A 14,152-nucleotide genomic window follows, 5' to 3' on the forward strand; every position below is an offset into this window, starting at 1 on the left:
GTGAGCATAGTGCACTCATGTCACCCCTGTTTTGGGCTACATCTACGCACAGGGACAGATCTCAATTTCAGCTTGCTTTTGCAGGTGAGATACGTCCGGGTGCAGAAAATCAAATATGTTTGGCTGAGCTCAGAGAAAAAGTTCCAAAAAGTTGGGTGAGTTTAAGCTACTGGGTTCAAAATTCCAGGGCTTTTTTTAAGGGGGTACTTGGGGGGGGGGGTACTGAGTACCGGCACCTTTTCCATTGTCTGCTAAAACTGACCCATGGACCCCAGGTTTTAATGAAAGAGCTCAGGCTCTACACACCAATTCTGCCTTGTCATAGATTCTGTGACTGGCTGCAGGGGGCCTGGCTATTGTGGGGTGGGTCCCTCGATGACCACCCCACCCCTGAAGGGTGGCCTCGCATTTGAGTACCAGCACCTTTTCCATTGTCTGCTAAAATCGTCCCACGGTCCCCAAGTTTTAATGAAAGAGCTCAGGGTCTACACCAATTCTGCCTTGTCATAGATTCTGTGACTGGTTGCAGGGGGCCTGGCTATTGTGGGGTGGGTCCTTCGATGATCACCCCACCCCTGAAGGGTGGCCTGGCATTTGAGTACCGGCACCTTTTTTGTTAGAAAAAATGCACTGCAAAATTCTCTAACAAAAGAGATGCATTTTTAATGACAAGGTGTCTACCTGGAGCTCGGTGGATGTTCACTGCTCCTGGATGCCCTGCTACCTTTTCTGTCTTTTTCTTAGCGGCAGTACTGTTCCCCTTATTTGTTCTATGGGCGTGAGGAATGAAAAGACTTGGATATTCGTCAGAACATATGATATTCCTTGGGAGCTTGGTGAAGGGCTTGGTCTAAAGGTTGAGTCCTCAATGCTGCAGTGGAACAGAGGGTAGCAAAATTGTCAACATGTACAGAGCAGTAGAAGTCCAGGAAAGTTTGAAGGAGCGAAACATTTAAAAGAAATGCTGACCTCTGTAGGCTGATCACCACCCAGAAACAAAATGGAAGAATAGTCATGTTCACCAAACTATAAGTGAACGTTTTTTCTTTCCATCATTTCAGAGCACTGGAAGACAGTAATTCCTGTTCAGACATATACTCCAAGTTTGGATCAGGCCTGACTCGTGAGGAGGAAGGTATAAGGTACAAATAATGGGTCTGATATTTAAAAGCCTCTTTCCGGATAGCTTCCATTATATTCAAATATATCTCTGGTTTTCCTGTTTTGGTGTGTCTTGAATACAGAGTTGGGAATGATTGCTATAGGTAGCTGCCAGGGTTTGGTTAGATATGCTAAGAATTACCCATGAAAGGATGTATATGATTCCACCCCCACTCCTGATTTTCAACGCTATTTAACCGGTATCTCAATACTGCAGGTTAATGACTCTCATGGCAGATTGCATTGCATTCCTGGCTCCAGCAAGACAAAGATAGTGGGACCCCAAGTCGGTCCTGCTATCTTCTAAAAAGCTGGACAGGTGCAAGAAAAATTGCCCCTTACCCTGTTGATCCCTGATGCAACTCCCCCCTCCCTCTGATCCCCCTTCTTATCATTTTGACATCCATCGCCCAACCCCCAAACCCCCCCGCCTCCACCTGTAGTCTCTCTGGTGGTTATTGGGGGGGTAGGGGCAGGAGTAATACCTAGCGACTCCTTCCTCAACAACTCCCAGTTTCAAAGTGACTGGCAGTCCCCTAGTGGTAGCATTGTGGTATTACTGCAAGGAAGGATAGCTGTGATGTAAAGGAATTCTCTTCAGTTTGGAGAAGAGATGATAGATGTCAGAGGTTTAGAAACTCATGATTGGGTGGAAAAGGTGAATAGGGAAGTTATTTATCCTTTGAAATACCTCTAGTCCTGGAGGACAATGCATGAAACTAATGGCTAGCGGTCTATAAACAAATCTGAGAAAGCATTTTTTTTACACAACATACTGGTTTTTTTGAGGTTTTGGTCTGGGTTAGTGGTACAGTTTTAAAAATAAGTTTTGAACAAGTTTCTGGAGTCAGGTCTATTGACACATTTTTCAGCTAGGTAGAGCAAAGAATATAAACTATTAAGCCAGCAGAAGACGTGAATAGATTTTCCCATTAGGATCTGCCAGGCACCGCTTCCAAGTGGCTTGGGTTGGACACTGTCGAAGACAGGGTGTTGGCTCGATGGACCATTGGTTTGAACCAATAGAGCACTTCTCATGTTCCTATTTGGTCATCTCATTTCGTTGATAATCTCCATCGATCTAGTCTCTGTTAAGGTTCTATTGTTTGATGAGTTAAAGTAGAGACTGGAGAATAAGACTGCTCAAAGTATGTTCAAAATGAAGAATATTAGAAAATATGTTACACGTACTGATGTGATCTATCATGAGCCTTCACTGGGAGCTACCCAGATATCTTGCCTCTATTCCATATCCTCTTTCAATTGACTTTAGTTCAGTCATTATGATAAGCACATAAGCACCGCCACGCTGGGAAAAGACCAAAGGTCCATCAAGCCCAGCACTCTGTCTCCGACAGCGGCCAATCCAGGCCCCGAGAACCTGGCAAAAACCCAAAATGTAATAACGATCAATGGACTTTTCCTTCAGGAATCTGTCCAGACCCCCTTTAAACTCAGCAAGGCCAGCTGCCATCACTACCTTCTCCAACAATGAGTTCCAGAGTCTAACCACACGCTGAGTAAAGAAAATCTTTCTCCAATTTGTTTTAAACCTACCACATTCTAATTTCATCTTGTGTCCCCTGGTTCTATTATTGTTAGAAAGTGTAAACAAATGCTTCACATCAGTCCGCTCTACCACACTCATTATTTTGTACACCTCTATCATATCACCCCTCAGCCGCCTTTTCTCCAGGCTAAAGAGTCCTAGCCGTCTTAACCTCTCTTCATAAGGTAGTTGTCCCCTCCCTTTTATCATTTTTGTCGCCCTTCTCTGCACCTTCTCCAATTCCTTAATATCTTTTTTGAGATGAGGAGACCAGAACTGAACACAATACTCCAGGTGCGGTCACACCATGGAGCGATATAACGGCATTATAACATCCTCATGCTTGTTTTCCATCCCTTTTCTAATAATACTCAACATTCTGTTCGCCTTCTTAGCTGCCGCAGCACATTGAGCTACAGATTTCAACGTCCTTCACCCAGAGTAAAGCACTAGAGTGTTTTTCAGAACCCTACAATCATGGACCTTAAATTCGGCCTCTGACTGTTGCCTTTGCACCTGACTATGCACCCCTTCCCCAACTTCTTACAGCCAGTCTCCATGATATCCCCAGTCATCACCAACATAGAGCATAAGATGACCTGAGCCTTGGAATCAAGCCCAGGTCCCCTCAAATTGTGATTCTGTAATAACAAAATTACGTTCTGTCATTTTCCCTTCCCTCTTCCAGAGCCTATATGCAATGCAGGTATTAGCAATGTGCTACTAATTTATTCACCCAAGAGGTTGTTCTGCAAAAATGGCCTACTTACTAAACTGTAATGACTTTATGATTGGCTTTTGAATAACTTTTGCTGAGCAGACGCTAGTAAGATCATGGGGGGGATGTCCTTGAGACAGCTCATTTCGGAGCGAAACGTGCATATCAGGCAGCTGAACCCCTGGGTCTGATAAAAAAAAAAAGATAAGTTCAAATTTAAATTATGGGCTTGAATAAATAGAATGGATAAGTTAAGAATATTTTAATGAACCAATGAAGACGTTGATGTTTGTCAATATCGCCAGACTGAGAAATTGCTAGTGATTGAACATCACTGAGGTTCATGGGGAATATATATTACCATACTGAAGATTTGAAGAATGTGGGGTATTGAATACCACATATGAACTAATCTTGGACTAGATAGGAAGAGCCTTTATTTGTGTGATTATATATATCCAGTTTTATCAAGCATTATTTAGGCCTGAATAGTGAGTGTATTTGAATAAAGACATAATATAAATCCAAATGATTTTTTTATTATTATCCATAATGGAGTTTGAAAGACTAAATAATTTGGTTAAAGATAAATGTCTCCACTAGACTATGTCCATATCCTTGGGAGATACCCTGTTTCCCCGAAAATAAGACATCCCCTGAAAATAAGACCTAGTAGAGGTTTTGCTGAATTGCTAAATATAAGGCTCCCCCGAAAGTAAGACCTAGCAAAGTTTTTGTTTGGCCCCGATGGGACATGGACACAGAAATCTTAATTTTTTTTGCTGCAACCCAAAGACAAAATAACATTAAAGAAATGCAAGAAACAAGACTGAGGTGGAAAATCTATCGTCCAGTGGACTCCTACCATCCTCCTTCACGCTTTTGTGAAGATCAACTACCGGTAAGTGAGCCTGGAAAGAAAAGAAACATCCCCCTTGCAGAAATAATGAAAGAAAAGAAAATGAGTAACCGAGCCCTTTCGGCGCTGCTCCATCGCCCAAGGGCTAAGTCAGACTAGAAGGATGGAAAGTGTTGCGAATGTACAGGAGGAGCGCATAAAGTGCCACCAACGGGGAACGGAGCTACCGTATAATTTTTTTAAACGTTTGTAATACGGTAGGGATGATCCTGTGCCCTAAGCCCTCTCACAACCTCCCGAGACCCCCAGCCAGAGCAGCCCGGCCCCATATTCCATTACCTTTCCTAGTGCATACCCCTCCTCCATTCCCAGCCCGGCCAGGGCGGCTCTGCTCCGCTCGAGTCCTGCGGTCACTGTGGGCAGATAGGCAAGCCATGGCCTACTCCTGCAGGATACCGCCCCCCACTTCAATACTGTTCCCGACCGCCACAGTCCCCCTACTACTCCCGAATAAGACATCCCCTGAAAATAAGACCTAGCGCATCTTTGGGAGCAAAAATTAATATAAGGCACTGTCTTATTTTCGGGAAAACACGGTAGGTGAGTAATGCAATGCCACTAGGAAGCAAGAAAGGAGACCAAGGTAAAATTGCATCAAGATTTTGTTAGGCTGCTCCTCAGGCATGATAAGTTTCCGGATGAATCCAAATCATGAAATTATCCTCTGCAGGAGAGAAATATGTGGGTCTAACGCCATTGAAGTGGAAGTTACCCCCATCTGGAAGATACTTTTTAAAGAGGTAAAATGCACTGATGTTTTTTGTAATTTTATTTTATTTTTTTTTTTACATTATGATGGTGATGATAATGATGGCGATTAGATTCTTGATATACTGCCTTTCTGTGGTACCACCACAGAAGTTTACATATTATATACAGGTACTTTCTCTGTCCCTAGTAGGTTCACAACCTGAGGGTCCCGTTTACAAAAGGCTCACTAGAGTTTTTAGCATGTGCTGAAAATTAGTGCATGCTAACCGTGTAGACACGCACAGGAATATTGTAGGAATCTACACAGTTGGCACCAGGGGCGTAGCCAGACTTCGGCGGGAGGGGGGTCCAGAGCCCGAGGGGAGGGGGCACGTTTAACCCCCCCCCCCCGGTGCCACTGACCCCCCCCCCCACCAACAACTTTGCCCCCCCCCCGACGACCCTTTCGACCCCCCTCCCACTACCAACCCGCCCCCGCCGTCACCTACCTTTGCTGGCGGGGGACTCCAACCCCCGTCAGCTGAGATCCTCTTCTTCCCAATCCCGCACAAGGCTTTGTTCTAAGTCTGACGTCCTGCACGATTGGAAAGAAGAGGACCTCGGCTGGCGGGGGTTGGGGTCCCCCGCCAGCAAAGGTAAGCAACGGCAGGTTGGCGATGGCAGGTTGGCAGCGGGAGAGGGGGTCGAGAGGGTCATCAGCAGGGGGTCCAGGGGCAAATCTACGGGGGCCCAGGCCCCCGTGGCCCCAAGTAGCTACACCCCTGGTTGGTACACACTAAAAATGCTAGCACGCCTTTATAAACAGAGCCCTACATTTTTATACCTTGGGCAATGGCTTGTGCCACTCTTTTGAGCATATATGCATGCAAAGAGTTACCTACCTGCAGGTACCTAGAGATCCTTCTACTAAGCTGCAGTAAAAGTTGGCCTTAGCTCTCTTCCCACGTGCCAAGGCCAATTGTACCCAGTGGCGTTCCTAGGGGGGCTGACACCCGGGGCGGATCGCCGATGCGCCCTGGCCCCTGGGTGCAGCACCCCCTCCCCCGTGCCCCCCCCCCCCCGGATGCAGCACGCCCCCCCCCCGGCGAAGGGACACCCCCTCGTGAAAGACCCCCCGGGTGCATGCCGCTGGGGGGGGTGCCCTGCGCGCCTGTCCTTCATTCGTTCCATGCTCCCTCTGCCCCAGAACAGAAAGTAACCTGTTCTGGGACAGAGGGAGCATGGAACGAACAACGGCCAGGCATGCGCAGCACCCCCCCCCACCGGCGTGCACCCGGGGCAAACTGCCCCCATCGCCCCCCCCCTTGGTACGCCACTGATTGTACCACAGCCAGAAAATGGCCACTTTTCTATTTGTTGCGTTAATGGGCAAGGGTTCATGTTAGCAGACAAACACAGTGAAGGTGACACCAATGACGATGCAAAACAAAATGTCCAACGGACCCAAAGAGTTCACATCAGTAGCTTTATTCAAAATGTAGAAGGGACTCTACACAAATCATGTTTTGGCCACAGAGGCCTGCTTCAGGAGTCCCTGTGAAGTGCAAATATATGGCTTCTCAGCTCTCTGTGGGTTTTGAAGGTAATGACCTGGTCTGGGTGTATCGATTGCAGGAGAGTCTACATCCAAAGTTGCAGCAAACACTTTCGCTGTGTTTCCCTGCTTTCATTGGCCTGTGCAAGGTTCCTTTGTTCTTCTGTGCTTGCCAAGGGTTCATGTTGCCATTAGCACATGGTCATGAAAAAAAATTAGCATGTGAGCTCTTACTGACACCTATTTCGTAGGCAGTATGGGCTCATGTGCTAATCCTGCACTAATCAGTTAGCATGCAGCAGGGGCGTAGCCAGACAGCCAATTTTGGGTGTGCCTGAGTCCAAGGTCGGCGGGCATGGAATTCATGCCCACCCACCCCTAGCCCCCTTCTGCTCTGCTCTTCATCCCTCCCTCCACCTGCAAGCCCACAATATTAAATACCTGAGCAGGAGGAGTCTACAAGCCCCGCCAGCTGAAGATTACCTCCTGCTCAGACAGTCAGCGCTCTTCCAAACAAGCCAGCAGCACTTTTCTTGAGCCGATGCCACGGCCAGCAGGCTGTGCATGCATGAAAACTAAACATGTGAAGAGGGGCTGGTGTTGGTTTCAGTTCGAGGCAAATGCTGCCAGCTGCCGTTTGAAAGAGCACCAGCTGCCTGAGGAGGAAATCTTCAGCTGACGAGGTTTGAGGACCTCTGCAAGCCATAGCAAGAGTGCACAATTTTGGGTGGGTCAGAGTCCAAATAGGGTGGGCCCTGGCCCACCCAGGCCCACCCATGGCTACGCCACTGGCATGCAGTCATGTACCTGCGCTAACTGATTGACGCAGAAACGACCACTCTCCACTCCCAGATTTGTCCCCTTCACAGAAAAATTTTTTTTAAACTTTTTTTACAGTGGTTTGCACGTGGACAGTGGGAAATTACTGCAAGATGCCTGATCTCATCCTGTGGTAAATCCTTTTAAGCTGCAGTAAGTGCGAGACCTTATAATACCAGGGCGGTGCATGGCCGGAGCAGGGGTGGAGTGAGCTCTGCTCTCATAGTTATCAATTTAAGCTGCAGTCAGTGCGAGACCTTATAATACCAGGGCGGTGCATGGCCGGAGCAGGGGTGGAGTGAGAGCAGAGCTGATAGTTATCAATTTAAGCTGCAGTATGTGCGAGACCTTATAATACCAGGGCGGTGCATGACCGGAGCAGGACTGGAGTGAGAGCAGAGCTGATAGTTATCAATTTAAGCTGCAGTATGTGCGAGACCTTATAATACCAGGGCGGTGCATGGCCGGAGCAGGGGTGGAGTGAGAGCAGAGCTGATAGTTATCAATTTAAGCTGCAGTCAGTGCGAGACCTTATAATACCAGGGCGGTGCATGGCCGGAGCAGGGGTGGAGTGAGAGCAGAGCTGATAGTTATCAATTTAAGCTGCAGTATGTGCGAGACCTTATAATACCAGGGCGGTGCATGGCCGGAGCAGGGGTGGAGTGAGAGCAGAGCTGATAGTTATCAATTTAAGTTGCAGTAAGTGCGAGACCTTATAATACCAGGGCGGTGCATGGCCGGAGCAGGGGTGGAGTGAGAGCAGAGCTGATAGTTATCAAGAAAAATTGCTGTCCTGGTTACCTGTGTTGCTATGAGCTAGTGGTAACACTCCTCGCCCTGCACAGGTATTCAGTACCACTCATTATCCACAGAGTGGCGCTACATATCCATGAATAATTCAGATGCTGCAGCTGGTGTTTAAAACAAATGCTGACTGCGCAATTTAAAATCTGAACCACTTGAACTGAGATTCGATTGTGTCAGATAAGCCTGTATTTATCTTACAGTTGTGTGGACTCTTTTTGTAACTGTGGCATTTTTGATTCTTGCAGGTGCTAAATCCATTTTACATTATACAGGGTGCTAGTTTGGCACTATGGCTGGCTGAAGGATATATTGAGTTTTCAGTTGCCATTATTATAATAACTGTACTGTCTATTGCCTTGGCCACATTTGACATCAGAAGGGTAAGTTTCTCATAGATATGAAGAGGACAGTTTTCCTATAGATTTGGCCTGGTAGATTGGTCGGTTTGAAAACTATGCGGCTTCCACAGGACACACACTTTAGCTGCATGGAGGGGAGGCATTTTGGGGGGCTGGGAGAAGCTGGAATAGGGCTATGACATTATGAGTGAGCTTAATTTTCAAATCTACACACACACTCCCGCTAATTCTATAAACTTGCATACACAATATAAAACGTATTGCATACATAGCTTAATTGTTAAACTAGTTGCTAGTTGACATTAACAACCAGTAATTGACTATAATAGGTGTTAATTGGTGAGAACTGGAACTATTTTGCAGTTATGTATGTAACTACCAATAGTTGGCAAATTGAGTGTACAAAATCCACTCAACCTGTAATTAAACTCTGGAATTTGTTGCCAGAGAATGTGGTAAAAGCAGTTAGCTTAGCGGGGTTTTAAATGGTTTGAATTATTTCCTAAAAGAAAAGTCCATAAGTCATTATTAAGACGGACTTGGGAAAATCCACTGCTTATTTCTAGAATAAGCAGTTTTACTGTTCTGGGATCTTCCCAGGTACTTGTGACCTGGATTGGCCACTGTTGGAAACAGGATGCTGTACTTATGTGCTTGGGATTCTGAATGGAATCTTGCTACTCTTTGAGGCTCTACATGGAATGTTGCTACACTTTGAAATTCTGCATGGAATCTTGTTATTCTTTAGAATTCTAGAATCTTGCTACTCTTCGGGGTTCTGCATGGAATGTTGCTACACTTTGAAATTCTGCATGGAATCTTGTTATTCTTTAGAATTCTAGAATCTTGCTACTCTTTGGGGTTCTACATGGAATGTTGTGACTCTTTGGGTTTCTGCCAGGTATTTTGTGACCTGGATTGGCCACTGTTGGAAACAGGATGCTGGGCTTCATGGACCTTCAGTCTGTCCCAGTATGGCAACACTTATGTACTTATAGTGCACAATTGCAAAGGGGGTGTAGACCTGGGAGGGGCATGGATGGGTAAGGGGTGGGCCTACCATTTATATGAAAAAGTGCCAGAATACTATCAGTTACACGACTAACTTAGCATTTGCACCAGTCATTCAGCCAGTGTAACTGTTCACACCTAAAGTTAGATGTGTAACTTTGGACATACGCTATTATTCTACAATGGTAATTAAGGGGCCCTTTTACAAAGGCGCATAAGGGACTACGCATATGCAGCACACATCAAATCAGCATTACCGCCTGGCTAGCGCATGCGCTTGGTGGTAATTCCAAGTTTGGCATACGCCAAAAACCTGCGGCAGAAAATTCTATTTTCTACCGCAGGGATGTTCCCGGCAGTTGGCACGTGCTGGATGGTTACTGCATGGGTAACGCATGAGCCCTTACCGCTAAGCCAATGGGTGGAATTAAGGGCTCAGGCCTTAAATAGACACTCTGGTTTTCAGCAGGCACTATCCTAGTAACTGCTACTGAATATCCCCTCAGAGCCTGGTCAATATAATTTAACCGGTTAATTGCCTATCTTATCTGGTTAACTCACGTTGACTATTGACACTGTCCCACCACTGTGTTAAATTCTACAGCACTCTGTAAATCTCCACAAATTGGTTGAGTCCAATAACAGCGTGAAGGTCAATATGTGCAGAAAAGATGGAAGTAAGTCGATCCTTTTATTAATTATTCGCATCCCAAACTTTGCTTTAGAATCCGCTGCTCAGTTTCCTCAATCATTTCTCTTATCTGCACCCTTCTCCTCCACCGCTAACTCCAGACTCTGTTCCTTTTATCTTGCTGCCCCATATGCCTGGAATAAACGTCCTGAGTTGGTACATCAAGCTCCATCTCTGGCTGTCTTCAAATCTAAGCTAAAAGCCCACCTTTTTGATGCTGCTTTTAACTCCTAACCCTTATTCACTTGTTCAGAACCCTTATTTTATCATCCTCACTGTAATATTCCCTTATCTCTTGTTTGTCATGTTTGTCTGTCCTAATTAGATTGTAAGCTCTGCCGAGCAGGGACTGTCTCTTCACATTCATGTGTACAGCGCTGCGTACGTCTAGTAGCGCTATAGAAATGATAAGTAGTAGAAGTAGTAGTAGTAGTAGTAAAACCTACATACCTAATGAATTGTGGGTGTCTGCTGTCCATGGGATCATTTCGACCCTTATTTTTGAAATCTAGAGCATAAACAAACCATGGGTCCAATATTCAAAGGATTTATGCTTTGAGAGTTAGGCTTATAAGTTGACCTCTTTGAAAAGTTACTGGGGCTGAGTGCATACATTTTTTTATTCAAAATGTTACTAACGTCTTAACTTAAGGAGTATAAAAAGTGGGTGGATTTAGGGTGGGGAAAAAGAATGTAGTAGCTTAGCACTGATTTTCAGCATTATGCTCCTAAATCTAGGCGAATATGAACATACCCCCAATATTCAGGGCTATTTTACCAGTCAGAAAAGGCCGCTGACTCGTTAAACAGCATTCTTGCAGCTACCCACAAACATTCAGCAGGAAGTAACTGATTGTCTCCCACTGAATATTCGTGGTTAGCACCTACCACTAAACAGCCAATGTTGCATGATTTATCCGGCTATGTGCGGATGTTCAGTGCCAGACTAGATAAGATTAGCAGTTAAATCAGACCACATAAATAGCAGTCCTATCTTTAACCACTATCACTTAACCGGTCAGCCGCTGAATGTCAGCATAACCTGTTAAGTGTCCTTTTCTTAAGTGTCAGTAAGCACTAATGTGTGCTTACCATGTGTGAAAGGGCAGTACTGCAGGGCATGCCAAATTTTAATAAATACAATTTGAAGAATTACTCCTTCATTAAAGAGAGTAGATAAATGAATGGTTTGATTAAACCTTGTTCGTTTTCACATTTACAGAGTGCATCGAACTAGAGTCTCAGTATTTGGTCCCAGGAGACATAATTGTTCTGACAGGGAAGAGGCTTTTCTTACCATGTGACACCATCCTCCTGAGCGGAACCTGTGTCGTCAATGAAAGCACACTGACCGGTATGAGCATTAAACTTCAGCAAAGCATAAGGGGGTCCTTTTACAAAGCGGTGCTAAGCCCAACACGGACTTAACGCTTGCTAAAAGGGAAGTACCACTGGGCTACCGCAGCAGCTCAGCAGTATTTCCCCCCCCCCCCCCACCCCCCAGCGCATGCTACATCCAGTGCTACAAAAAACACAGACCATGTTTCGGCTGGAGAGCCTTCCTCAGGGGTCAAAATACTTCAGATCAATAACTCCACAAAGTTGTGTAACAATGTGCTCCTGTAGTGATGAAACCATGCTGATTCTGGAAAGAGGCTGGGTTGACACCAGCCAAAGCGCTGGGTCTGCAATCACAGCGGTGCCTCTCTGGTCTGTACGTCACAGTAGAGGTACACAACATCCCATCAATAAAAAGGTCTAAACAGCCCAAAAATGGTAGAAACGTTTCTGTCTCTGCACATCCCTAGCAAAGCATGAAGTACAAAGTACATGATTAAGCAAGAATTGAAACTCATCCTAAAGATAACTGGTGATATCATACCTCAGCTCTCATGATGACGAGCATTTAATTCATCCCACAGGCTCAATTTTCAAATGGGAGAAGCTGATCAAACTGAACACTAAGTGGTCCTTTTGCTAAGGTGCGCTGAAAAATGGCCTGCGGAAGTGTAGATGCATGGTTTGGGCGTGCACAGAATCATTTTTCAGCGCACCTGCAAAAAATGCCTTTTAAAAATTTTTGCCAAAAATGGACATGCGGCAAAATGAAAATTGCCGCGCATCCATTTTGGGTCTGAGACCTTACCGCCAGCCATTGACCTAGCGGTAAAGTCTCACGCGGTAACCGGGCGGTAATGACCTACGCGCGTCAAATGCCACTTGGTGCGCACCCAATACGCACATCCGTGCATATCAGACGCATGCTAAAACTGAAATTACCGCAAGAGCCACGCGGTAACCGGGCAGTAACTCAATTTTGGCACATGTTGGGCATACGTAGACGCTTACGTGGCTTAGTAAAAGGGCCCCTTACTGCAGCCACACTTTCCCTTTTGTGCTACGTGTGTCATTTCCTCAGAACCTTATCTTACACAGGAAGTGTTCATATTTCCTCTCTATCAAGCCATCAAAAAGTGAATTACACTCAGGTCAATGTGATTTATAAAAGTCTATCCTCTCCTAGGTGAAAGTATTCCAGTGTTTAAAGTCCCTTTGCCTCGGGTGGACAATACTATTCCATGGAAAATACAGACTGGAGAAGATTACAAGAAGCACATCCTGTTCTGTGGGACTGAGGTCATCCAGATAAAGTCATCTGGTCATGGTCCAGTCAAAGCTGTTGTTCTGCAAACTGGTGGGTCATCTTTTTCTATGTCACTTCCCCAAATTGGTGCAAATATTAATCTTCTTAAAAGTAGAGCTCTGATTTCCAAATAAATACAGTGATACCTCGGTTTTCGTCGATAATCCGTCCGAAAACAATCGTCGAAATCCGAAACTGACGAAAACCAATGCACTTATTTCCATATGGAATTGCTTGTCTAGACGCGCGGGGTGATGCTCACACAACGAGAAACAAGGCCACACTGAGCAGGAGAACACGTGGGTCGCCATTTGTTTTCACAAAATTAGCAGCGAGGTCATGTGGGCATGCCAACGAAATCCGAGACAAATTTTTCACGCAAAAAATCAACGAAAACCGAGGTATTACTTGTATGTTGCTTTGAGAGGTAATGTTATAAAGGTCTGAGCATGTAGAATACCCTTGTATGGTGTTGCTAAATTACTTGATATATATCTGCGTGAAAGTAGGTATGGCGAAATTATAGCACCTACATTTCCGAATAGAGCCGATCTTAATGCAGGGGGCCCGGTGGCGGACAGAGCCAAAGGCAGGCAGGTGAGACCGGGGACTGCAGTGCTGGCGGCTTGACCCCAGCGCCGGGCCCCCCTTGGAGGCCCGGACCCGGGGAATTTTGTCCCCCCTGCCCTCCCCCCTCGGCAGCCCTGCTTGTGTCTGTAACTTGTGGGCGCCTGTTGGGCACCCCAATACCATGTTCAACTAATGTTCTATAATGGAACCTAGTCACCTATGTCTTTCTCATAAAACATACCAGGGGCCCTTTTACAAAGATGCATGAGGGAAAAAGCGTGGGTAGCACACACTCAATCAGCACTACTGTTGGGGTAGCGTGGGTGCCCAGCGGTAATTTTGATCTTGGCATGCGCCGAATCCCGCGGTAGAAAATAATTTTCTATTTTCTAATGCGGCAGGCAGGGGCGTAGCCAGACTTCAACGGTAGGGGGGTCCTGAGCCAAGGTGAGGGGACACATTTTAGCCCCCCCACGGTGCCGCCGACACCGATCCCCCCCGCCCGCCATTGCCGACACCTCCAACAACTTTGACCCCCCCCCCCATGCTGATCACCCTCTCGACCCCCCGCCCACTGTCACCGTCGCCTACCACCTTTGCTGGCGGGGGACCCCAACCCCCGCCAGCTGAAGTCTTCTTCCTTCGTTTGGTTTCTGACT

At 46.1% G+C, this 14,152-nt stretch overlaps 1 pseudogene; it reads left to right on the forward strand.

Moving 5' to 3' along the window:
• LOC115478383 overlaps positions 1-14,152 on the forward strand; it is a 93,795-nt pseudogene that overhangs the window by 7,756 nt on the left and 71,887 nt on the right.

The sequence above is a fragment of the Microcaecilia unicolor genome, chromosome 10 (assembly GCF_901765095.1).
Source record: "Microcaecilia unicolor chromosome 10, aMicUni1.1, whole genome shotgun sequence".
NCBI classification, from domain to species: domain Eukaryota; kingdom Metazoa; phylum Chordata; class Amphibia; order Gymnophiona; family Siphonopidae; genus Microcaecilia; species Microcaecilia unicolor.